Source organism: Cheilinus undulatus, linkage group 4, assembly GCF_018320785.1.
Source record: "Cheilinus undulatus linkage group 4, ASM1832078v1, whole genome shotgun sequence".
NCBI lineage: Eukaryota > Metazoa > Chordata > Actinopteri > Labriformes > Labridae > Cheilinus > Cheilinus undulatus.
Window position 1 is genome coordinate 11,890,853 of NC_054868.1, and position 24,518 is coordinate 11,915,370.

The 24,518-nt window shown below is 38.9% G+C and overlaps 1 protein-coding gene across 1 annotated transcript in view; it reads left to right on the forward strand.

Moving 5' to 3' along the window:
* Positions 1 to 1,885: 1,885 nt before the first annotated feature.
* Positions 1,886 to 24,518, forward strand: part of LOC121507924 (FERM and PDZ domain-containing protein 1) — a 77,138-nt gene continuing 54,505 nt past the window's right edge. Inside the window, exons 1-2 of the mRNA XM_041784323.1 lie at positions 1,886 to 2,116; positions 23,059 to 23,172. The gene's annotated coding sequence lies outside the window, so the exon portion shown is untranslated. The remainder of the gene's footprint in view (positions 2,117 to 23,058; positions 23,173 to 24,518) is intronic.

Sequence of the window (24,518 nt, forward strand, 5' to 3'; positions counted from 1 at the left end):
GATTGTAGAGGGAGAGCCACTCAGAAAGTGATGGCTGCTGTTGCATCAAGTGTTTTTTGAATCCACTCGGGACCTACAGGATGTTGTTACAAATGTGCATGAGCACAGCAGGCTTAATGCAATAAAAATACATTGATCCAATGACAGAATTTAATTTGGTGTCCAGCTGCCAGTTGAAATAAAAAAATATAAGATAATTTAGAAGATTTACATTTAAGGAACACATCAATAATTTTAGGCTGTTATAAAACAAAAAATTACATCAATCCAACAACAGCATTGTTGTACTTTTTTCAGTGTAGACACTTTTGCTCCACGAGTGAAGTTACTGACTCAGTCAGAGAATTCCCCCCTGTGGGTACTAGCAAGAACACATGAAAAAAGTGTAGTGATCCTTGTAGAAGTGCACTTTTGTGGATCAAATACACTTTATAGTATTTCACTACAAATTTGAACTGTTGAAGGTTGGTTAAAAACATTTAAGTTGTGTTAATTTTGCTCTAATTATTTAAGAACCATCCCCTAATAAGCAGAGTTATTGGCTTAGAGCATTTATTACTTTTGCACCATGAATCAAGTTGCTGACTCACCTGTGGGGAGCAGGGGATGGTGTACTCAGCATGATTGGCTTAAGTTTATGAATATGGCAAACTTCCTGCTAAAAGTTCATTTTACTTGAAAATGCTGACTAGTATGGAATGAGTATTACTTATTCTCTTCACTTGGTCATTTGAAGATCTTACTTAATTTATCAAGTGTTAATAACAAAGTATCTTAACTGTCTTTAATTCAAGTGAAAGTGCACAACACACACACACACACAAAACCTTTTTAAATGTGACACAATATCTAGTTTTTTTTTTACTAAGGTCAAAATGTGATTTTTATTTAATCTTTTTAAGGCAATCAGTTTGCATGTTTTTGAAGTAAGGTTTATAAATTGGATTTTACAGTGTACCATCCTCATGTGACCTCCTCCTTTGACCTGAGACTCACTGATAAGTGGTTGACTGAGATTTTAAATCTGTTGTGTTATCTCCTCTGTAACTTTGACCTGACGGGAGCTGTTCATATTGAATGAAGGATGTAAGGGGTCAGCAGTAATCATCCTTGCCTGTCTCACTACTGTCACCTTCAAAGGCTGTGGGAGGGTCCGATGGTCCATCGCCCCAGTCACTCTCAGTTCTTTGCTGCTAACTCTTTGCAAAAAAATAATTAAATGAAATAAAAAAAATCCTGCCGTTGGATCCTGCTGCACACAGAACTGACCAAGACAGCCAAGGACAGATTGGATTAAAGATGTTTTCCAAGTAGCCTATTTGTAAGAATGGACCTGAAAGCTGCGAGTGGCAGTAAAGCAGTAGCGCCAGTCGGAGGCGACAAAGGACCACTATCTATCTATCTATCTATCTATCTATCTATCTATCTGTGCTAAATAATAGGTATGGACTACATTTTGTAGCATGAATATATGCCTAAATTCACATTTAAAATGAAAAGATAAAGAGAAAGAAGCCACTGTCATTTGTCAGCATAGTCTATCTATGATGTCCGGTAACTCAGGTACGCTCTTCCGGTCTTAATTGATGCACTCAAACTGTCACGCGCTCTACAATCCGCACGGGCACACGCATATCGAGTGGGAGAGGGAGAGGGATGCAGGTGTGTAAACAACGGTGACCTCGCAGTGTATCCCTTTCCATTCACTGTTTGTTGTGTGTTTTTAAGCGAGGGCCCGTCAGAGGAATTAAAACTTTATGTGTGTGAAGGAGAGAGAGAGAGGGAGGGAGGGAGAGAGAGAGAAGAGAGAGAGGGGGGTGAGACAGTTGAGCGAGTGAGAGAAGATTACTGTCGCTAATGCCGCGTGCGCCTCACCCGTCTACATCTCGCGCGCTCACCTGCTCTGGGACTTTATCAAACGCAGCGTTTTTGTAAAATCTCGAGCCGTCGTCCTCGCGCTGCCTACACGCCAGGTAATATGGATTAACTGATTTCTCACCGTCTGAGGAAGGTGCGGCTTTTTGCGGCGCTTCTCGAAGTTGTTCCACATCCAGGACGGTCGGGACGGCTGGCCCTGCGCTCAGGAGGGGATTAGAGAGGAGATACCTGGTACCCGGTAAGGTCTTTACGCCTTATTAGCCTACTATTCAGCCAGCAAGACTGTGTAAAGTCCTAAAAATAGACTTCTGTCAGTGTGTTCTGTAATTGTGTTTCCATTCTGTGCCTCCTTGCAGCATGCTAGCAGTTCAAAGGACCGCGGTGCTTTGGCTATCTAGCTTGGTTGTGGGTCATTGAATAGTGAAAATTTCAAACCTCCTTTCATGCTTAAAAGTCGCTTAAATACGACAGACTCACACCTCCCACGCTCAGAGAGGAAGTCAGGTGAAAGTTAGCCCTAATTCACCTCTTGAACTATTTAAATCCACCTTTGTAATTTGATGAAAGAGGAAGGATTTGTAGAAAGAAATTTGAAGCTTAAACTCAAAGAGAGAAACTGTAGACAGGACTCAGCTGTATCAGGAGTGCAGTCCTCATGCTCTAAATGTTTCACTTCAGTCAATTTAGATATAAACAGACTGAGGCATTCCCTGCCCCCTTTTAAGCAAATGACTCAGTCATTTTCTATATTCAACCACTGCTTAAGAATTGATGAACAGACCAACAGTACGTTGTCTGTGCAAAATCAAAATGTGTTTTACTAATGCATCACTGCAACCACAAACATGCACAGCCATACACACGACACTCCTTTTTTGCACACAGACACAGTAAAACACACACTACTACATGCATTTTATGGCAACATGACGCTCCAGATATTCTGCTGCATCATGCATCGTTGAAACACATCATACTTTAATGAACCATTGTAACATGTTAATAAGTGGCTCGCTCTGCTTCTGTGCATGTGACCTGACTGTATCTACATGTGAGGCACCCACATTGGTGTGTGTGCACAGCATACATATGCATGTATGTGTAGAGAAAAGGCATGAATACAAAGACATGACAGTCAGTGCAGAATTGAAACAGAAGAAGAACATGAGGCCGGCTGCGTTCTGAATTCCCTCCCAGGTTTTACTAATTTATGATGTTATTTTTAGGCTCAGCTACATTTTTGATGCTTCGTATTTGTCAAGTTTAATACTGAGTGAAAACCTGGGGTGTGTCTGTCAACCTCTTTGTAGGAAACTGCATGCGCACAAGCATAGCAGCACACATATGCACACATGCAGACAAATCATGTGTGAAGATAATATGTAAGGCTCTTGTGCACAGCATTACTTAGAATGATAAAGTTAATTGGTACCTTGCTTTATAAATTCAACATTAATATTTATTGACATGAAACAGCACACACTCAGACCCAAGTGCGCTGTTTTGCTTTAGTCCCTGGGGTAATAATGTCTCTTGTGGCTCCATCTGCATTTCAAAACTTCACACCCAGTGTTCACATAATAAGCCGAGTAGAATTTTCTAAACCAAAGAAATAATGAAGTGATCTTCTACCTCAGAAGGCAACATGTTGCCAAATTTTGCTGTAATTGGGCTGCTTTTAGAACTTGACTATTGTTGGAGGTGAATCTCCTTTAAAAGCTTTATGAGACGTTTGAAGAAGTGAAAGCATCAGGAAACTAGAGAGAAGTATTCCCATGCAACAAAACTGCTACAGATGAAAAAGTCAGCTCGCAGCTTTGAGACATGCAGTGAAAAAGTAAATCAAAAACAGAAGAGTTTGGGAGGAACTGTTCTAATGAGCTCTGCAAGGTTTAAGGTCAACCCTAATCTCCTTGGTTGTATAGACAATACTTTCAGACTGTTTGGCTTCAATCTGCAACTCCTGATTAAAGACTTTCCAGCAACAGCAGAAATAGTTCTATAAGCGCTTTTAGGGAAGTACGGCCTTCAGACTGTCCATCACTTTTTATTGGATAGAGACAGAAAATACTCTGATACCTGCCTGCTATGGGTGTAAAGGTACGTGTATTCGTCTATTACGGGCCTCTCGGTACGGTACAGACGTGTACCAAACAGAGACGTGGAATGAAGCTCATACACAGATGGAAAACCAGAGCACAACTCACTGTCACTGTCCTGGCAACCACAAAATCACAGCAAATGACAGCAACAGCCTGAATACTCCTGGATAAAAGTACATCATCATCCTTGTGCTCAGAGTATACTGTACTGTAGTTTGATGCCCGAGTGTTCATCAGATACTGCTGCATTGCATTTCAGCTCCCTTGCAGGATAGAATACCCAGCCTTTCCTGCCAACTGTGCAAGGTGGATGTCTCAGTGGAGTGTTTCTATCAGAGCTCACTCAGGACTCCTTTCTTCTCTCCACTTTCTTTGCATGTTGGGTCCACTTTTGTTAAACCACCTCAGACAACCCAACCTCTTTTTTTTCTGTGGGAGGATTTTCTGGCAAAGTATTATTAATACCCATATTTAATGTCAACTTCATGGGGCTTTGCCAAATCTGATTTTGGTCAGTTGATGTAATTTTACTGTTCAATTTCAAGATTGATCCTATTGTTACTTTTAATTCTGTTATGCAACTCACCATAGTTGTATATCGGGGTGTCATAGATGCATGTTTTTCCGCAAGCAAATTAAAACTTGTTTTTTTATAGTTAGCAGCCCACCTCACCCCTTTAACATTGCTCTGTAAAGTACTCATTGACTTCTTGGGGAAAGCCCAAGAAATCATGTTAAACTTACTGATTATTAAACACATCTTTAAGCAGTTCTGTGGAGCAGGAGAACAAATGGAGTTCCCTCTGCTATTATACAATATTTGGATGTCGCAATGGTGCTGGCAAACAATTACTAAACCAGTAAAAGACCAGTGCTAGCCCATAAACCATTAACGAGTAAGTGTACTCCAAAATTTCAGCTCTAGTGCACCTACTAGTAAATTAAAAAAGGCCTTTAAAATGTCAAAGACAGGGCTTGGAGGGATTGGGAGTGCCTTCACCATCCTCCACAACATCAGTCCATGCTGCTTTGTAGATTTGATTATTAGCCGTTATTTCATAACAATCAAAGGCAGACTTATCATGAGCTAAACATGGAAAAATGGTGTATGGCCCTAAACCAGACAGTAGTCGGTATGATATCAAATTTATTTATTAGCAATCTCTGGGAGAGAATCCAAGTGTCATCTCTGGCTAGTGCTGCACATAGTTTACTGATACTACTAAAGTTATTTTTTTAATTTATTGGTGACAAAGTGAAAATTCATTCACAGAACAGTAACAAGAAAACACAGCAAACATATACACACACAAAACAAAACAAACAAACAAACAGAATCAACTGATTAAGAAAAAAAAAACAGACATTAATGTGAATTTGGTGTTGGATAATCTGTGGTGTGGTAAAGTGTCCTGGTTTATACAGTACACACTCCTGATCAAAATCTTAAGACCAGTTGAAAAATTGCAAGAATTTGCATTTTGCACTGTTGGATCATAAGAAGGTCCTAAGTAGAGCTTCAAAATGCAAGAAGAAGAAATGGGAGTGAGACAAAAAAAATTTGAGTAAGCAATTTATTGAAAACAACAATTAAACTGGAATAGGCTGTTCATCAGCTGATCAAAAGTTTAAAAGGCAAAATCTGCTCAAAAATGTGGATTCAATGTCATTTTCTGTCAAGTATTCACAATGTCATGACCTCCTGATGGCAAAGGCAAAGCTTTCTGCCTTTGAACATGGTCAGATTGTTGTGCTACATAAGCAAGGCCTCTCCCAACACCATCGCTGCTGAGGTGGGCGCAGTAAGACAATCATTTTGAATTTCTTAAAAGATCCTGAGGGTTGTGGAACAAAAAAGTCAAGTGGTAGACCTAAAATAATTTCACTGGCACTGAGCCGGAGGATCCGATTGGCTGTCAAGACACGGGACGAGACGAAATTAAGGCCGTTACTGGCGACGACTGAAGCCTAATGACCATCAGATGGCATCTGCGAGGGAAGGGCTTTAAAAACAAAAACATCTTCAAAGGCTCCGTCTCCTTCAACGCCACAAAATTGGACTTTGCAAGGGAGCACCAAACACGGGACATTGAAAGGTGGAGGAAAGGTTTATTCTCTGGTAAGAAAAAATTTAACCTTGACAGTCCTGATGGCTTCCAACATTACTGGCATGACAAGGAGATCCCACTTGAGATGTTTTCTACGTGACACAGTGGAGGGGGCGCCATCATGATCTGGGGTGTTTTTTCCTTCAATGGAACAATGGAGCTTCAGGTTGTGCAGGGGCGTCAAACGGGCGCTGGCTATGTGGAGATGTTGCAGCAGGCATCCCTCATGACTGAGGGCCCTCGTCTGTGTGGTAATGAATGGGTTTTTTTTTTAACAGGACTAGCTGCAGTTCACAATGCCCGCCTGACAAAAGACTTCTTCCAGGAGAATAGCATCACTCTTTTGGACCATCCTGCGTGTTCCCCTGATCTAAGTCCAGTTGTGAACATTTGGGTATGTATGGCAAGGGAAGTTTACAAAAATGGACATCAGTTCCAGACAGTGGATGCCCTTCATGAAGCCATCTTAACCACCTGGAGCAACGTTCCCTCTAGCCTCCTGGAAACACTCGCATCAAGCAAGCAGAAACGAATTTTTGAAGTGATCAACAAGAACAGTGGAGCAACTCATTACTGGGTCCTTTTATGAAACTTTTATTTCTGTTTTGAGGGGGTTTTAATTTTCTTTGAGCTATGGTCTTAAACTTCTGATAGCTGATGAACAGCCTATTTCAGTTCAATTGTTGTTTTTAAATAAATTGCTTACTCAGTTTTTTTTTTTGTCACTCCCATTTCCTTGTCTTGCATTTTGAAGCTCTACTTAGAGCCTTCTTAAGATCCAACAGTGCAAAATGTAAATTCTTGCAATTTTACAACTGGTCTTAAGATTTTGATCAGGAGTGTATATCAAATCATAACAGACAAGTAGAGGTAAGCACTATCTCAAAAGTATTGCCACAGTAAATGAGGATTTAGCAATAAACTGAAAAGAGGATCTGCTTAGATGCAGTATTCCTGATTTTTGAGTGAAAGCAGTGCTGCACATTCACTCTTATGGAAATTAAATGCCAGGCTGTGCAATTACGTAATCACAAAAAGTAATGATTTTTGTATTTAGAACTTATAAGGTTAACAAGGGTACCTTCAGAAAGGCCTTTAAGTTTACACTAGTTCTACTATCGCACTTTGTATACATCCCTTTACTTTTTGAAAAAAGACAAATGTAATTTCTTAGAAAATATATAGTGATATTGGGATATGGAGGTAACTGTACAAATATCATTAAACAATCCATTAACAGCAACACATTCCTTATGAATAGAACTGTTTAGACACATTTAGTTTGGTCAGGGACAAAAAAAGTTACTTACACATGGTTCCAGTTTGCTCCTGCTGCTGTCTTGTAAAATGGCCCCTGATGCTTTCTTTTGAGGTGCATGTGCATAGCAGTAGTGCTACTGTGGTTTTCATGCTATTTATACTCTGTGTTAACACGCCTGACATGGATTTGTTTCAGACAACCTTCTGGTAAACCTTCCATAGATGGTGTTTAGGAAAGGGCAGAGCTTTGAAAAGAAACTCGGAAGGTGATTGGATGAAGGTTCCGTCTGTCACTTCTTTACAGGCAACAAAACGTGACGTAGCCATTACCGAGCTACGTAAATACGTCACGTCTGCCCCCTGTCCAATCAGAACCCTTCCCAACCCCCAGGCTTTAAGCAGAATTGAATAAAGGCGATTAAACGTGTTTACCATGTAAACCTCAAATCGGAATTACTATTTCCATGTAAACGTGAAGGAGAATACTTTATTTCTGAATTATTTAATTCTGAATAATTAATTCCGAATTAAAAAACATCATGTAACTGTGGCCATTGGGGAGAAAAGCCAGCAAACTAGCCTACTGATCCAAAGATTTTAATATGCCTGTGTAATGTAGCTGCCTTAAAAACTCTTTGCATCACATGCATACATTTGCAACATTTGGTAAATACACATAACCTCCCCTGTCCATACATCTAACACAGTTGGTAGCATGAAGAATAAATATTTTTCTGATATATGCCATATTTTAGGATTAAACAGCATTCATTATTTGATGTTTTTTCACTGAGAAAAGGATAGAGCATAGACACACTATGCCTGTAAGGTCTTCTGGTCTTTCTTTCCCTCGGTATGAGTAGAAGGATGTCATGTCAGAATGGAACAGGATGCATCTTGATATTGATGATCTAAAGTGCCGGTATTAATCAATTCACAAAAGCATTTGTGAATGAAATAATTACCAAAAACTAAAAATGAATAGCTTTGGCATTGCCTTGTATCCTATTTTCATATTTACTGTAAACATCCATACTGGAGTGAAGATCAGAGACAAATGTGTTCTCTGACTCCAGGCCAAAAATTCTGCCCTGTCAGAGTGAGCACTCATTATAAATATGAATGAAATATAACTCAGCCAATGAGAGAAAGGCAACATATTGTAATATGTTATATTGTAGGTATTTAGTCTGTTTACATCGGGAACAAACCCAGCATTTTTGCAAACTCTGTAAAAGCTGTCCCTAAAGGAACTATCTTATAACTGTAACTTAATCCCTGTTATTCCTGTCTACATGTGTCTCTCAAGAGACACGCAAACACATATGTTTGATTGCAGCCAGCCACCCACTGTCTGTGTCGATTAAATGACAGGTATTTAGAGGTCATTAGGTTACAGGTACACTTTGTGAGTGTCTGTATCTCTGTCTGGCTGCGATCTGAGTGGCTAATTGGATTAGGTCATCTCTCTGCTTTCCCCGAGGTGTACAGTGGCAAGAAAAAGTATGCAAACCTTTGAAATGATCTAGTTTTCTGCATTAATTGGTCATCAAATATGACCTGATCTGCTTCTGAGTCACAAGTTCAGACAAACACAATGTGGTCAACATAATACCACAAAAATAATTTTAGTATTTAATTGGGATACCAGTGTGAACTTTCTGGACTGACTGTGCAGACAGAATCATAATGTACTGCATCACTGTGACCCTAAAGTTGTTTTCCTGCTGATATTTGAGTTTTACTGCTAAATATTAAAATAATAACACAGGGGCCTGCATCACAGCCTCTCTCTGTAAGGCTCTATTCGGGCAGCATGATGTGATTACAGAACAGCCTGCAGCTGGCTGACAGACCCAGACAAGGGGGAAAAAATATGATGGTTAGTATTCCAGCTAACGATAACAAATGATCATAGTTGGATTAAAATGGATGAAAATACTGGTGTAGATATAATCATTTAAGTCCTAAAAAGTCATATGAGTTCCAAACTCACTGAAAATGCTGCCGCAAGGGCAAAGGCATCAACAGGAAGGCACAGCAGCTAACTTCAGAAGAAAAAAACAAGTAAGAGGCAACAATTGATGTTTCAAAAGTTTTTAAAGTTTTGATAAACTGTGTCACTTCTTGTCGAGTATGACGACGGTGGTCTAGAAAGCATTTTAATGATCACATTCAGAGAAAAATGTCACGCAGCCACCATTCTTTGCTGCTGCAGTGGGTCCTTTGGTTCTTCTTTGCTGCTCTAAAAGCGGTGGCCCATACATGCAGTGTTTCCTGGCAGCAAAGAAGAATTGATTTCCAGTCTCAAGCGCTAACTTTTAGCATGCCTAAACCGAATTAAATATAAAGCTCCAAAAGGTGATTTTTTTTGTTTTGAAGCCATGCTGTAGTAGATTTACTTCCATGTTTAGGGCCATTGTCCTGCTGCATCAATCATCCTCTTCTGAGCTTCAGCTGCTGCACAGTCACCCTGACATTATCCTGTAGGATACCTTGAAAAACTTGGAAATTCATTTTCCCTTCGATGATGGCAATTGGCCCAGGCCCTGAGGCAGCAGAGCAGCCACAAATCATGATGTGTACCACCGTATACTTTACTGTGGGGATGATGTTCTCATGTTTGTATGTGGTACCCTTTTTACACCATACGTAGTGCTGCATGTTCTTCCCAAACAATTCAACCTCTGTTGCATCAGTCCACAACACATTTTTGCTGTAGCGCTGCGCAGTATCAAAGTGCTCCTTGGCAAACTTCAGCCGTTTTGTTTGAAAGGGCCATTTTTGCTGGAACCCCCTCTCAGAAAATCTTTGAAGAGCCGTAAAACACATTTGAACCTTCCAATGAAGGTGACACAGTCAGTTAGCCTAAGTCTTTGTCTGTCGACATAACTGATTGAGCAAAGGTATGTGGCCATCTACTGATATGTTTTATAACACTGATAACTTTCCACCTAGTAGTTATTTTATTCTTACTTTGCATTTTAATCATAGTTTTCATTTTGATGCATTTATGGATTTAGAACTACAATAGAAACAACTGTGTAGGCTACATATTTTTATCTATAAGTGCTATTATCAGCCAGTGATTATTTATTTTTATCCCTAATGATACTGGTATAATCATTATCATTACTTATTTATTCATCAAAACATTCCTTCCACCTGCTGTCAGACAGAGTTAATGTAGGATATTGTAGTAGACTACTGTTCACCTATGGGTGAAACCTTCTCCTCTTCATCTCCTCTCTCTATGCTGCTGTCTGTCTGTCTACGTCACATACAGGTGTGCAGAAGGAAAGACGGTTTTGGCCTGATCAATAAACTATAGCATCCATGGTCTCTGGATCACAGACTGCATTAAATATAACAGTCAGAAGGACAAATCAGAGCAACCACGATAATCACTCCAAATATCCATGAGAGTAGAATCAGCTGTTTAAAACTCCCTCTCTGTGAGGGACACGTCAGCACCGTGGACAGCGCCACATTAACGCACATGACATTTTCAGCTCAAACATCAACAATCTCATCTTGTACAACACCAGTGCACACTGGTACACAACCTTGCATTAATTTATATAATCATCAAATGTATCAGTCTTCTAAATGACAATATCGACTTCACAGCAGCAGAGTAAAAAAATAAAATATGAGCTCACCTGTTTGTTTTGCTCAAACAGCCCTCTATTGATCCTTTGGCCTCCTTTCTCTCTTTCTTTACCTGACTGATGCTGGTAATTGTGAACTTGTCTTAGTTTTTTACGCTGTTATTAACGTTATCAATGTTCACATTCTCTGCTGACACTACTTTAGTCCTCTTAAGGTCTGACAGATGCACCAGCTTTGTATGAAACTTATCAAAGTTGATCGTCATTTTCACATACTGACCTTCCCTCTTGCTGCTAAACAAGATTTCAGAAATTCAAAACTTAACTTGCATGATGAGCAAAACTCCTGCTTCAGGAGTCATTTGTGAGAAGACTGCATCCAGACCTTTGTTCACAGGAAAGCACCCGTATGCGCCATGCCATAGAGGCACGTTAGGACGCATTTGTAAGTGATAAAATAGGCCTTTTTTGTAAAAATAAAGTTAGAAGTGAATGAAAGAGCTACATTTTTTTGGATAAAATATAAAAAAAACTTTCTCTATGTAGCATTTAAAAAATAATTTGTCTAATGTAAAAACAAAAAAAAACCTTTCCTTTATTTCAAATTTGGCACAGCTGCAGAGAGCCACTTTGGAGGGGCAAAAGAGCCGCGGGTTCCCAACCCCCGTGCTATGAACACCAAGCCTATTCAGTCTTTTGTGTGTGGTAGACTCATGAACAGAGATGAATATTCTGCTTTGTGCCTGTCAACCAGACTGGATGCCCACTTCTAGGGAGATTAGTGCCTGAACTGTATCGTCTACATTTGTGAACAAAGTCTAACTTTTGACTGATGAATACCTAAAGTTTTTCAGATGACTTTGGAACCACTTCCAGTCTTAATGAAATTCAATAATTCTTGATTGAAGGTCTTCTGCAATCTCTTTTTTTTTTTTTTGCAGGGCAGGGTTCACATTGGTGGGGGCTTCTTGTGAAGAGCAAATGTAAAAAGTTGAGTGATTTCATAATTCACATTAGCTCTACACCTAGCTCGAATCTTATTTAAAGGATTTGACTTCAGCTGTGGAGTCATCAGCGTAAGTGTTCAGTTACTTTCTCCAGCAGCACTGTGAATGTTTAATGGCTGTATTCAAGAAAGACGTTAAATATTGTAATTATTTGTTAGAAAAAAAGTTAATTTCAAAGGGTTCACATACTTTTTCTTGCCTCTATATTTATGTGTGTACACTGTAAATTCAGACGAGTTAAGTTTACTTATTTAGGTAACCATCTAGTTAGGTAAAGGAACTCTGCTGTGTCAAGCTGTAGAAACTGAATATTTAAAAGTAGCCTGCACCGGGTAAGTTGTTTTCTTTAGTAGTGAGAACTTTTTGTACTTAAGTGAGTAGCTAAACTTCAACCAAGTTGTCACAACTTAAAAAATATCAATTTACTTAAGATATCCAGCCCATAAAGGCAGACAGCACTTGGTATTTGTCATTTGATGTATCTTAGTGTGGTCAACATCATATTGTTGATAAAATGTAGTAATTATAAGTTGAATAACATTCATATACTCTGTTAAAGTGAGCAGTACTTACCATAAATAATAGCTCTCTCTATAGTCAAATCTTTCCTACTTGAAAATAATGGCATAAATCCCAGTCATGACAAGACTGTTTTTAAAGCTAGAACAATCATAAGGCAATACGTTTGTAAAAATTGTGTGTTGTCATATATTAAATGTTAAAAATTAAAATCTGTTCACAGCTTCAGGGTGAACTTTTCCTGCCCCAGGTTTAACAGTCTCCTCTGAATGAAACCAAACATGCCCTTCTTACATTTGGGAAGGTCCAGGTACAGTGCAAACCTGGAGCGTTACTGTGGACAGAGTTCTCATGTCTTTCAAAGATGATTGCAGTGTGCATTAATTCCAGTTGACAGTCCTTAGACTTGACAGCAGACAGATAGATCTTCCCCAGGCACCAGGATGAGACCAGCCTCAAAGAATCCTACATCTTAAACAGACAACAAACAATTAGACAGGTAGAAGAAATCAGAGGCATCATAGAAACACATTTGTATAAAAAATCACATCTAGAGATGAAACTATTACCAGTATTAGTGATAACAGTGCTAAAACTCCCAAACGGTTATCACACTGTTCATATTTAAATTATCATGATAAATCTTGCTGATAACTACGCTTTGATATCAGGGTAAATAATGTCCAGACGACATGCTACACAGGTTAATTTACTGAGGTGAATGGGAACAAAAACATTTAAGAAGGATGAGACATTGCTGTGTCTCTCCTTAGTCTTGCCTGCAACGCTCACTGTGACTCTCCGAGTTCAGAGCAGAGGAACAGACAAGGAGGCTCAAGGAGCTCTTTAGCTGGAGGCGAATCAATTCATAAGCTCAAAACACATCAGCATTATGAATCAAATTAAACCAATGTGTAGTAGCCTACCTTAGACTGCCGGCTTCATGGGGAAAAAACCCAGACTGTCGTATCCACACTGGATTTTTCTGCTCCTCCTCGGCTCAAAAAGTCTATGAAAAGCACTCCCGAACTTTTCAAGCTGTTCCCCTTAGTTCAAAATAAGAAATTTGAATAAATACAGAGGTGAGGAAGAGAGATATGCTGGTTTTAGCAGTATAAAATAGATTTAACAGATATAATTATGACCTTTTTAACTTTGTAACTCAAAGTCTCATCTTTCACACCTCTGTTTAAAACAGGTTGTCGTTGGTCTTTCCACTACACAAGAGAGAAGTATCAAAAGTGGTATTGATAAGGAAATGTGACTTGTACATCTGTTTTTTCCTGGTAACTGGTAGTTTTCTATCCCATCAAATGTAAAAATAATGGATAATATATTATTTTAGGCATGTGGTTCAAGTTAATATCATTGACAGTGTTATTTACAAAGTACCTTTGCTTATCCACATTTTCTTAACTTTTCATTATTGCTTTAATGTTTTTACAAACACCAGAAGTATATTGGCTAGTGCCTGTGCTGCTTATTTGATTTATAGTGTTTTTAATGTCAGATTTTGTTGAAATGATCTAAAATGATGAATCTGTACATGTAAATTTTATCAATGCCAGGATCATACTGATAACCATGTTCATAGGCCATGGTCGTTGTGATATGAAATTGAAATATCGTCAAATCTCCAATTACATCTACTGATAAAAGCACGTTACCAAATAATGTAACAGCAAATCCAAAGAACCACAACTATTTGGTTTACAAAATCAGTAGCTTGTCAGTTTCTATGCTGTTGTGAATTACTTCGATTAAAGAACAGCTTTCTACTTATAAGCTACTTGTACATATACATATATATAAACACATAGATGACTATTAAAAGTGCTGCAGTTTGGTTTAGTGTAGTTTGTCGCAGTGCTGAGTTGCTTAAAACTTACTGGCTAGCAATTCAAAGGTATTCAAAAACTATAGAACGATCACTTGTGAACCAGTGATTTGATTTAAATCTCCAATTCACAGTGTACAATGTCTCTCTCCCAGTGACAGCTGGAATCGACCCAAAGCCATGAATGGAGTAAGCAGCAAAGATAATGGATGCATTGGTGAATGAATTTCAAATTGCTACCTACAAACATATCAACTCTCTAATCATTATTCAATCATCTGTAATTTCTGAAATATGAAAAACATAACCCAGAGTGCTCTGTCGCTGTTCTTCCTTCATCACTCTTTCAGTCTGAAGCTTGCAATGGTCTTTGGTATTCAAAGTGTGAGTATAACCCCAAGCAGACAGCACAAACATTGAAGTGAGGCTCAGATTTCTGCATTGACAGCCATATTGCTAATGGATTTATTGCTAGGTTTAGATATGTAGTACTTGAAGCAAATGGGAAATGACAGAATCTTCCACAGATATATTGCTAATGGATGTATTGTCGAGGAAAAAGTGAATGAAAGTGGGCGCATACTACTGCTTCTTTAAATACAACACTCTTAAAAGGGACATATGCAAAAATCACTTTTTCAGGCTTTTCTAACAACATGTGTACAATATTAATTTTTTCTGATCAAACAAAGAAGAGATAGTGACAGTTATTATGTTTGCTTATATTTAGGTGTTGGTTATTTGAGTAGTGTTGGTTGAGTTGGTTATTGGATGCAAAAACACGCTGATGTCATGTCATTACTGACAGCTCTGTTGACAAATGCAGCTGCTTGCAGCCTCCTAAACCAGATTAGGAAGGAACAGTCAATACGGTGATTGTTTTTCATGAGTGTGTGCTCCCAACTGACACAAAACTGTTCTGCTGAACACTGTTCCAACCTGAGGGATTTTGATGTTTTATCAGTTACATGCGTGCTTTAAAAAGCAGGAGTGTGATGTTTATTTCTTGGTTCCTCCAGCCAGCTGCAATGGCTTCAACTAGAGTATTTTTGTTTCGCCTTTGGTAAATGGAAGATGACAGAGATGTGCTGCCTGTATAAGTATATAAATACTTTGAGCAATACTGAGAGTACATAAGTAGGTAAACTGCCTGGAAAGATAACATCCATTATCTTAATCTTTGCAGCATCTTTACATGAGTCTTGGTCAGGGGGAGCAACTATCCAAGAGCTGTTACAGAATGCTGAGTCAGTAAACAAAATGGTGGTGAAGTCACTTTACAGATGATACATTAGATCAGAATCTGGTCATTCAATTTCTAGATACCTGTGCTTTTGGAAGAGAGTGCCTGGTTTGAATCCTAAAACCACTGCTGCCGTGCAGCTGAAATGAACACAAACTTCTAGGGAGACTGAGAAATGTATCTTCAGATTAAAAAACAAAGATCACCAAAAGGACAACAAGAAACACTGGTTAATGCTTTTCAGCACCAATAATCTTAAATCCTGGGGCAACTGGTTATTCTCAAAAAATGTAATCAAGAAATATATTGGACAATGATTATATGACCTTTAACTTTCACACTCACAAGAAGAAACACGGGGAGATGCTCTCAATACCTCTGATGGTGAGATAATGAGTAAGCACAGAGTCCTGCAGCCCGGGAGTAGGGGGTGTAACGGTACAGAAAAATTTCAGTTAAGTAAGTTTAAGTAATTGATAATGCTGCAACCTCTTTCCAAAGGTTCCTCAATGATTAAAAATATTAATAAATAAATACACTTTTGAATTACTAGGTTATTTTCATTTATATATTGACATATTTATATCAATTCTTTAAACACTAAAATATCCCAGCCAACTTGAACGCATCATCCTACGTTAGCTTGTTAAGTATGCTGATTAACGTCTATCCTGCTGATTTCAACATGGACTTCAGCATTGGATTACTTTTTAACCAGTGGGACCTACTACAAAATTGGGGGACTTTCACGGCCCATCTTGCTGGATAAAGATGTTAGAGCCATGTGAAATCTGAGGATAACTTTACCCATGACGCAGCTGCTGACATGATGGAGTCCGCTCTCCCCCTCCTCCGAGGCTGACAGTTGAAGGTAGAATGAATTTTATTCACAGAGCCGGAGCACCATTGTTATAATAGGAACGATCTTAAAGAATAGGAAATTAATAACTGGCTGGTGAGAATTTTTCTTGGTCCTCCTCGTTACAGTGATGTTTTTGTTTGAGTGATGCTTTTTAGAATGCTTTGATTGGTCCGCTGGAGGACGTGCTGTCAGAGACACAGCTGCTGAATAATGTCAGCGCTACTGTTGTTGTCTTTGTCCACTGTTGTATTTTACTGGGCAACAAAGTGTTCCTGAACAGGACACTTTTATCTGGGAATATTCAGGCTGTTGCTGTAGTTTGCTGTGGTTGTGTGGTTGCCAGGACAGTCTGACAGTGAGTTGCGCTCTGGTTTTCTGTCAGTATGTGAGCTTCGTTCCACATGTATCCATTCGGTACACGCCTGTACCAAATCTGTACAGTACAAGTACACGTACCTTTACACCCCTATAACAGAGTCAGTTAATAATAGAGATAGAGAATAGCATGAAGTCCATCTGAGGAAATGACTGACTTGCGGAAATGTATTCGTATTATCTTAACTGACTTTCAAATATGTTTGTCTAATAAGAAAATGGCATGTATGCCACTTTGGTGACCACTTTGGTGGAATAAATAAAAAAACAAACAAACAATGAAACACTGTTTCAATTCATTTTTAACTTTTAACTTAAGTTAACAAGTACAGGTTATGAACAACCAAGGACTGTAGAAAGAAAAGTCCCAATGATGTCACCCATTTGGTTACTGGAAGGGACTGCTATAGCCAGTCCACAACAATCAACCATATTGACCTACTGTCTAAAACTAATTTGAGATCAACCTGGAACAGATGAAAAGGTAGAGATGAGTCTTTAGCCTCCTGAGTTACAGGTACAACAGGTTGTCTTCCTGACATTTCAGCCACTCAAGAAACAGCGTTTTTTTGCACCACTGCTTTATTTTCCAAACACTGAGGGCACTGGCTATGAAACACAACTCTCAAAAATACATCTGTGAACGCAAATGATTCACATCAAACACAAAACAAGAACACAATATTAAAAGTTTACTGGCAAAATAATACCCTTGAAAGATGCAATAAATTATTGAACATTGATTGATTATCATTTATTAAAATTAGTTTGTCAAAAGATTTAAATTTTTGTATCTAATCATGATTAATAGCATCCTTTTTACCACATTTAAATCAGTTTTTTGTGCCAGTTTAGGTTTTTCCACTGTCTTAAACTAAGAGGAATTGACTTCCTGTTTGGATACAGACCTGCTTTTATAGTTAGATAAGGATTATAATGTGAACTTAACCACAGAAAAAGGAACTTGTTATGGATTGGAAAGGATATTAGGGAACAGTTAAAAGGTACATGGTTTTTACCACAAGGTGACTTGTTTTCTGAGTTGTCTGTGAGTTTTTAAGTGAAATGAAACAGTAACAGTGGTGGTCTAGTTTTAATCACTGGCTGCAGGGCTGCAGTGGCTTAACCAATTTTGTCAAATGGGACAGATTTTTTTTTTGAATAGCAATTAAATATTTAAAAAAAAATGCACTAGTTGTGGATATAAATTAACTTATATATATATGTGATATATGTGACTAGTCTTGACAGCCGTAATTAAAACATTATTTGGTTCACATAAATTTTCCATTGAATTATGCCACCTAAGTGGATATCACCATTCTACTGTTTAAAGTGATCTTTAATTTGCAAACATTAATCATAAATGTTATCTAAATATTGTCTGTGACTGAGATGAAGACAACATATGTAAGTCATGTTTTATCTGCATATTCATCACTCTCAAATCATTTTGATGCTGCTAAGGAGGCATGGCACATACAACTCTGGTCCTTCACCTATAAAGGGGTTGAAGTGCAACAGACTCCTGTTGCATTTTCCCTGGTGTTGGCAGCAGAGAAAAGCACTCTGTGTGTGTAATACAATTATATAGACTAATAGAATGGCGAGCCATAAGATGCAAGTATATAAGCATGTGAATCACATCAAACCAAAATGCAGCACATTTGATTATTGGTTTTACAAACCTCATCTCTCACCACAGCTGCTCTGGGTGAATCATCCTCCTCAACTCAAAGTAGTTGAGGTAAAACCTAAAGCTAAAAAAATAAAGGTATTTGGCCACACCTGTTAATTACTAAATTCAGGTGTTTCAATTGATTTTATGCACCGTTGCCACAGGTATAGAGTATCAAGCACCTAGCCATGCAGTCTACAGTTGTAAACATTTGTGATACAAAAAGGGTTGTTCTGAAGAGCTCAGTGACTTCAAGTGTGGTACTGTGATGGGTGCCATATTTGCAATAAGACGGTTTGTGAAATTTCATCGCTGCTGGACATTCCACAGTCAACAGTAAATGATATTAGAAGTGGAAGCATTAAGGAGCAACAGCAATTCAACCATGAATTGGACGACCACATCAATCACAAATCATGGTCAAGGACTGCTAAGGTGCATTGTGCATTAAAGTCACCAATGCTCTGCTGATTCCATAGCTGAAGAGTTATAAACTTCCATTGGCATCATTGTAAGCACAAAAACCATGCAGTGACAACAAACTGGAGCAGTGGAAACGTGTTCAGTGGAGTTACGAATCACGTTTCTTTGTATGGCAGTCAGATGGACCAGTCTGGGTTTGGCTGATGCCCAGAGAACGTTGCTTGCCTGACTGCACTGGGCCAACTGTGAAATTTGGTGAAGGAGGGAAAATGGTATGGGGCTGTTTTTCAGGATTTGGGCTAGGCCTCTTATCTCCAGTGAAAGGCAATCTTAATGCTTCAGCATACCAAGACATTTTGGACAATGCTATGCTTCCATCTTTGTTGGTTTGAGGAAGGCCCTTTTCTTTTCTTGTCCAACATTAGTGCATGAACTCATTAATGCACAAATTTTCACAAAAAAATAGTTTATAGGAGTTTATGTCTGCAAAATGGGGGTAAACTCCATATTTAAGTCCATGTATTTGAATACAATGTCATTACAATCCTTGTTGGTGTGATGGTCTGGTGGCCGAAAACTTTTGGCCATATAGTATACCTTGTATGCACAATTCATAAATATCCTGTCCAAATATCCTGCTTTTTAGTCTCCATGGGAAAAAATAAAATGTATTTTTGTATTTTCTTATGTTTTTTTAAACTTTAAACCAACTTTTTTGTTTTCACCAAAGATCTATTTTTAGCCCTGTCAAACTGTGGAAAAAAAGTAGTTGGCTAGTAATTTTTGTCATAGTTTCATTCAAGAAATGATGGGTTTATTCACAGAAATGAATGAATGAAGTCAACATTTCTCTTGTTTTTTATATGTTGTTCTGTTGAACTCTGTACATAAAAACATGATTTTGAGTGACTTTTGAGGTGCTTTTATCATGTTATACTGCCACCTGTATGGAGTCCCAATACACTGCAAAGCTAAGCAGACTGGCCACCTGCCAAACCAGATGCTATGTCAAAAATTCAAAGTTTAATCTCTATCATTGGTATAATCATATTCATAGATTATTGTTATCGGTATCTGTAGCAAAAATATGTGATGGGGGCAGCTTGACTTCTCATTGTTCATTAAAGTAAGCATGTGGACTTTGTTTGCTTGAAAATATTTCTTGTGTGGTTGAAAATAATCCCAAAGAAAAACAGGAAAAGTGGTGAATTGGTACAATTATGACAGCTCTGTGTAAAATCAGATTTTTTAATAGTCTGTGGCACAGTGTACTTGAAAATATTTTAACTTTGAGTTAAATATTAAAAATATAAACTTAAAATAATGACTGCTCACACTTAGTTGTATTCTAATGCAACATAAAGGACAAGGTCCTAATACAAACATTTCCTGATTCAGCCTGATTAAGCCTTTCCCCTTATTCCCATCAGCAATTTTTGAATGCTCTGAGGTTTGACACACTCAGGTGTAGGGATGGGTACCGAATTCAGTACTTTTATAGGCACCAACCGAATTCTGTCAGTACTACCGAGTACCAATTCACATAAAATCAAACGGTACCATGTTTTGGTACCTAAACGCATTCTTGTGACTGCAAGAGAGTGGAAGAGTAGTCAATTCCATGCCGGACACGAACGCAGCATTGCATGCATGTGAGTAATGACGTCGGTAGCAACTAACTGAATCAACGAAACAAGCATGGCTGATGGCTCCTGCTGTTTCCTGCTTGTTTGCCTTCCTCTCTCTCTCTCTCTCTCTCTCTCTCTCTCTCTCTCTCTCTCTCTCTCTCGTACTGAATCCTCACTTTAAACACTATGATTTGCCCGTTTATGATGTGGATATCAACCATGGAAAGATAGTAGATAAAGAGACACGTTTGTTTGCTCAGTCACCTCACAGAGACTGGATTAAGCCACGATGCTGACTGCCTAGTGTGAGTGTGTCATAAAAGTTGATCTCCATCTCTAACTTGGCGCAGCTGGTGCCGTATTAAGTGCTCTGTCAGGATGGATCCAGAGTGATTTTGAAGAAGTGACAGAGCCACAGGCTCGTCCTCACTGCTTATTTCATCGCAGAATGAAACAATTTGCCACTTTGTTAACTTTTTGCAGTAAATACAAATATAACGTAAAGGACCCTGTGTGTGATGTTTATGCTTCTGCGTGGACGGTCATGTGATTGGTTGATGAATGAGAAGTGGACTCTGCTCTTACCAGGGAAAGATGACGTGTTAGTTTTGTTGGAAAAAGAACTGCATGAGGAAAGAAGATGTGCAGTACACGTAGTTCATGGCAGAGGAAGTAGTTTGTTTTCTTTCATTTGTAATACTTTAACTGGTAAAATTTTATACCATTATTTATTTGGTTATTTTGACTCCATACTCATTGCTCATTTGTTTTAAACTTTTCTCCCTCCATGGACCCCAACGCACATTTTTCTGAGAGGGTAAATTCGAGGAATGGGAGGCTGTTTTCCATTTTGGAGTAATTTTTTCTTAACACTTTTTTTAAACACTGATATTTGATAGTGTTTTGATATTGAAAATTCATAAAGTTTGAGGTTATATAACATTTATTATTGCATATTATTCACACTCAAAAGTACCGAAAATGGGTACCGTTTTATACTGGTATCGGTTCACAGGTACCGGGAATCAGTACCATACTGTTTCAAATGTGAAAGGTACCATCCCTACTCAGGTGTGACATGTGTTAAGGTTTCCCTGCTTGTTATTTCTTCAGCCTGCATGCATCAATTTCTTTTTTATAAAGCCTTCCACCCGAGTTTTCCTTTTTCTCCCTCTTTGCCTCAATTTCTCTTTTTCTTTCCCCCTCATTCTCTGTCTCTCTCTATGCTTCAGGACGCCTGTTAGTTGTTCCTGGTAGAGTGAAGCGGCTGCATTATCTAAATACATTATTGATGCACGCAGCACTCTGACTAACATGCACAAATGCATGCACACATTCACACAAACTTCAAACACTCGTTCACATAATAAAAACATAGGCCTACATACACTCATAAAACCAAACAGTGTAGCTGCAAAGACACACATGCACAGTCATAAGGAGCATGTGCCTCTATTTGTTTGTGAATACGAATGGATGCAATAGAGAAAGAGAAAAAAGCCTCACACGTGCATGCACTTTCTTTATAGCTGAAAGAACACAGCTGATTCTCCCAGACGATGTTATTTAAAGATAAGGCAGTCTGTTTAAAATGCACATGACTTAAATTAAGAAAACCCTCACACCTGCTGATAAGTTAGCTTTGTTGACTGTTTAACTACCCACTTTAGCTGAACACACAGAGGAACTGCAGGACACTGTTGTGCTTTAAAAACTAACAAGTTAATCCAGACAGAGGTGTTTAGAACAGTAGGACGAGATGAAACAGAGGAAAACTTATCAAAGAAAAGTACCAAGAGGTGAGGATTTGAGAGGAGGGGAAGGCAAAGGTAGAAGGGGAGGGACACAAGAGTTCCCAGCATCTCTTTTCCCAGGGCTTTGTAAGGGCCTCATTAAATATGCATGGTGTTTGGAGCAGAGCGGGGGCAAGTGGGACTCCACAAACAGCACAAGCGGCCCAGGCAGGCCCATCCTGCTGCAGGGAGCCCTGCTGTCTTTTTTTTTTTTTTTTGCCTCTTCAGTCTCAGTCTTTGCCTTCCCTCACTGTCTACCCTCATTTCCTAACTTCATTTTCGGAACCCCTCTCTTATCATCTGTGTCTGTCATTCCAGTCTGCTGACAAAGTGCATCTTTTTGTCATTTGGCCTATCTTCACTTTGTCTTTTCCCTCTAATAGTTTCATCTCTTCATCTTTATGCTTGCTCCTCTCATCCTGGCTCCAGTCAGTCTCTGCACTCCCCTACCCCCCCATGATGTTGCCTTGTTGTTTGGTGTGCGCGTGTGGATAAAAAGAATCGCCACACTCACTATTGTTCACTCCTCTCTTTTTGTCCCTCTGTTCTTTCACATAAAATTTATGTGCATTGAAATGAAATGTCATTTCCATGCTGTCTACATATTTATTTTGACTGTCTTCATAAGTGTCCATCCATCAATCTGAGTGGCTATTTTTGTCTCTGCCAGAATATTTTAACTCTGTGATTCAGCCTACAACAAGCATTTATTCTGACGTTGTGTTTCCCTCTAGGAGATGAAGGCACGTCACGCTGCTCCTCTTCAGCAGAGCGATGGACGGAGAGAAAGCAGAGCGGGGCTGTAACTGGCGCCTTCATGGAGCCCTGATACACAGGGCAGAGAGCAGGTGTGTGTATGTGTGTGTCAGTATTTCTGATTCAGTAAACAGATGTGAAACAGACTGTGTTTGCAGAAAAATTAGAAGAAGACAGCATTTGAGAATCAAGAGTGTGGCACTGGGCAAGAGTAAGACAGTAGTGCATTATGTGAGTTGTAAAGCAGATATAGACAGTGTGTGCTGTAGCTTTAGTATGTCTGTAACCTCAACCAAACCTGTACGGTTTCAGTGAAGCTCAGTGTAATCTGGCTCAGCGGGAGTGACGCACAAAGTCCCTGTCCCAGCCTGCAGACACACTCTGTAATCCCATTTGCCTGCCCTGTGTGTAAGTGTATGTCTGTGTGATTGAGCTTTATGCAAAAGTTCTGAATAAACGTGTGAGCATCCAGTGTTGTCACAATTCCAAAATTAGAACTCTGATACCAAGTTTAGTATCACAATACTCAAAACTAAAAATATAAAAAAAAAACATTTAAATACAGTTTTGGTTATTCAATATTAACTCCGCCTTAATCTGTCATCAAGTATTTGGCACTCTACATAACTGTGCAGTACTTTTAGGCATGTTTGGGCCAAAATTTGAGGTTAAAGTAAGGTGTAGATGTGGAAAATTAAATGCCATAGGGCACCACAAGGAGAATTGACACAACCCAGGTTGTGCTCTGGATATCCTTGCATATAACTTGGCATGGGAAAATAATTTGTTGAAAAAATGACAAAATCCACACCCTCAGAGCGTATCTGGCAAGCATAGATGGCCTAAGGTAGCCCCTTGTCATGCTCTGGATTTCCCATGGGCCTGAAAAATGCTGGTGGTCTCTGGGTATATTACTAGGGGTGGAGAAGCCCTGACAAAAGAGAAGCCGTCAGGCTTGACCTTAGCTGCTGAGCCACACACATCGGTGTCAACAAACCCCAATCTCTTGTAAGTCAGCGATGTGAACCACTGAGCTATTCATCCTACATGTCTAAAACTTATGCATAATTATATCCATTTATTCTCACACAGTGTGCTTGTGCAAAACTAGGAGACTCACTGAGTTTACAGAGTTCAGTTTGAAAATACCTGTAATACCTATTATCATATACATCAAGGCTTGTAGTTAATCTGCTGGTAGTTTCTATTTGGATCAAATGTGCATCTACATTTGATTTCATAACATTTAGTACTTAAAATATATTTTTGAGGCCTTTGCTGCTATAAATAGGATAGACTATCAGAATCTATAAGTAGGCCTTTTATGCTAACATGTTGGTCCACTAATTAAATCACATTTTTGTGTGTTTATCTGGGGCCTTATGTTCAGTCTTTGCACTCGTAGGTTCAAAGAGGGAGAGTGACTTTTTGTCATTTT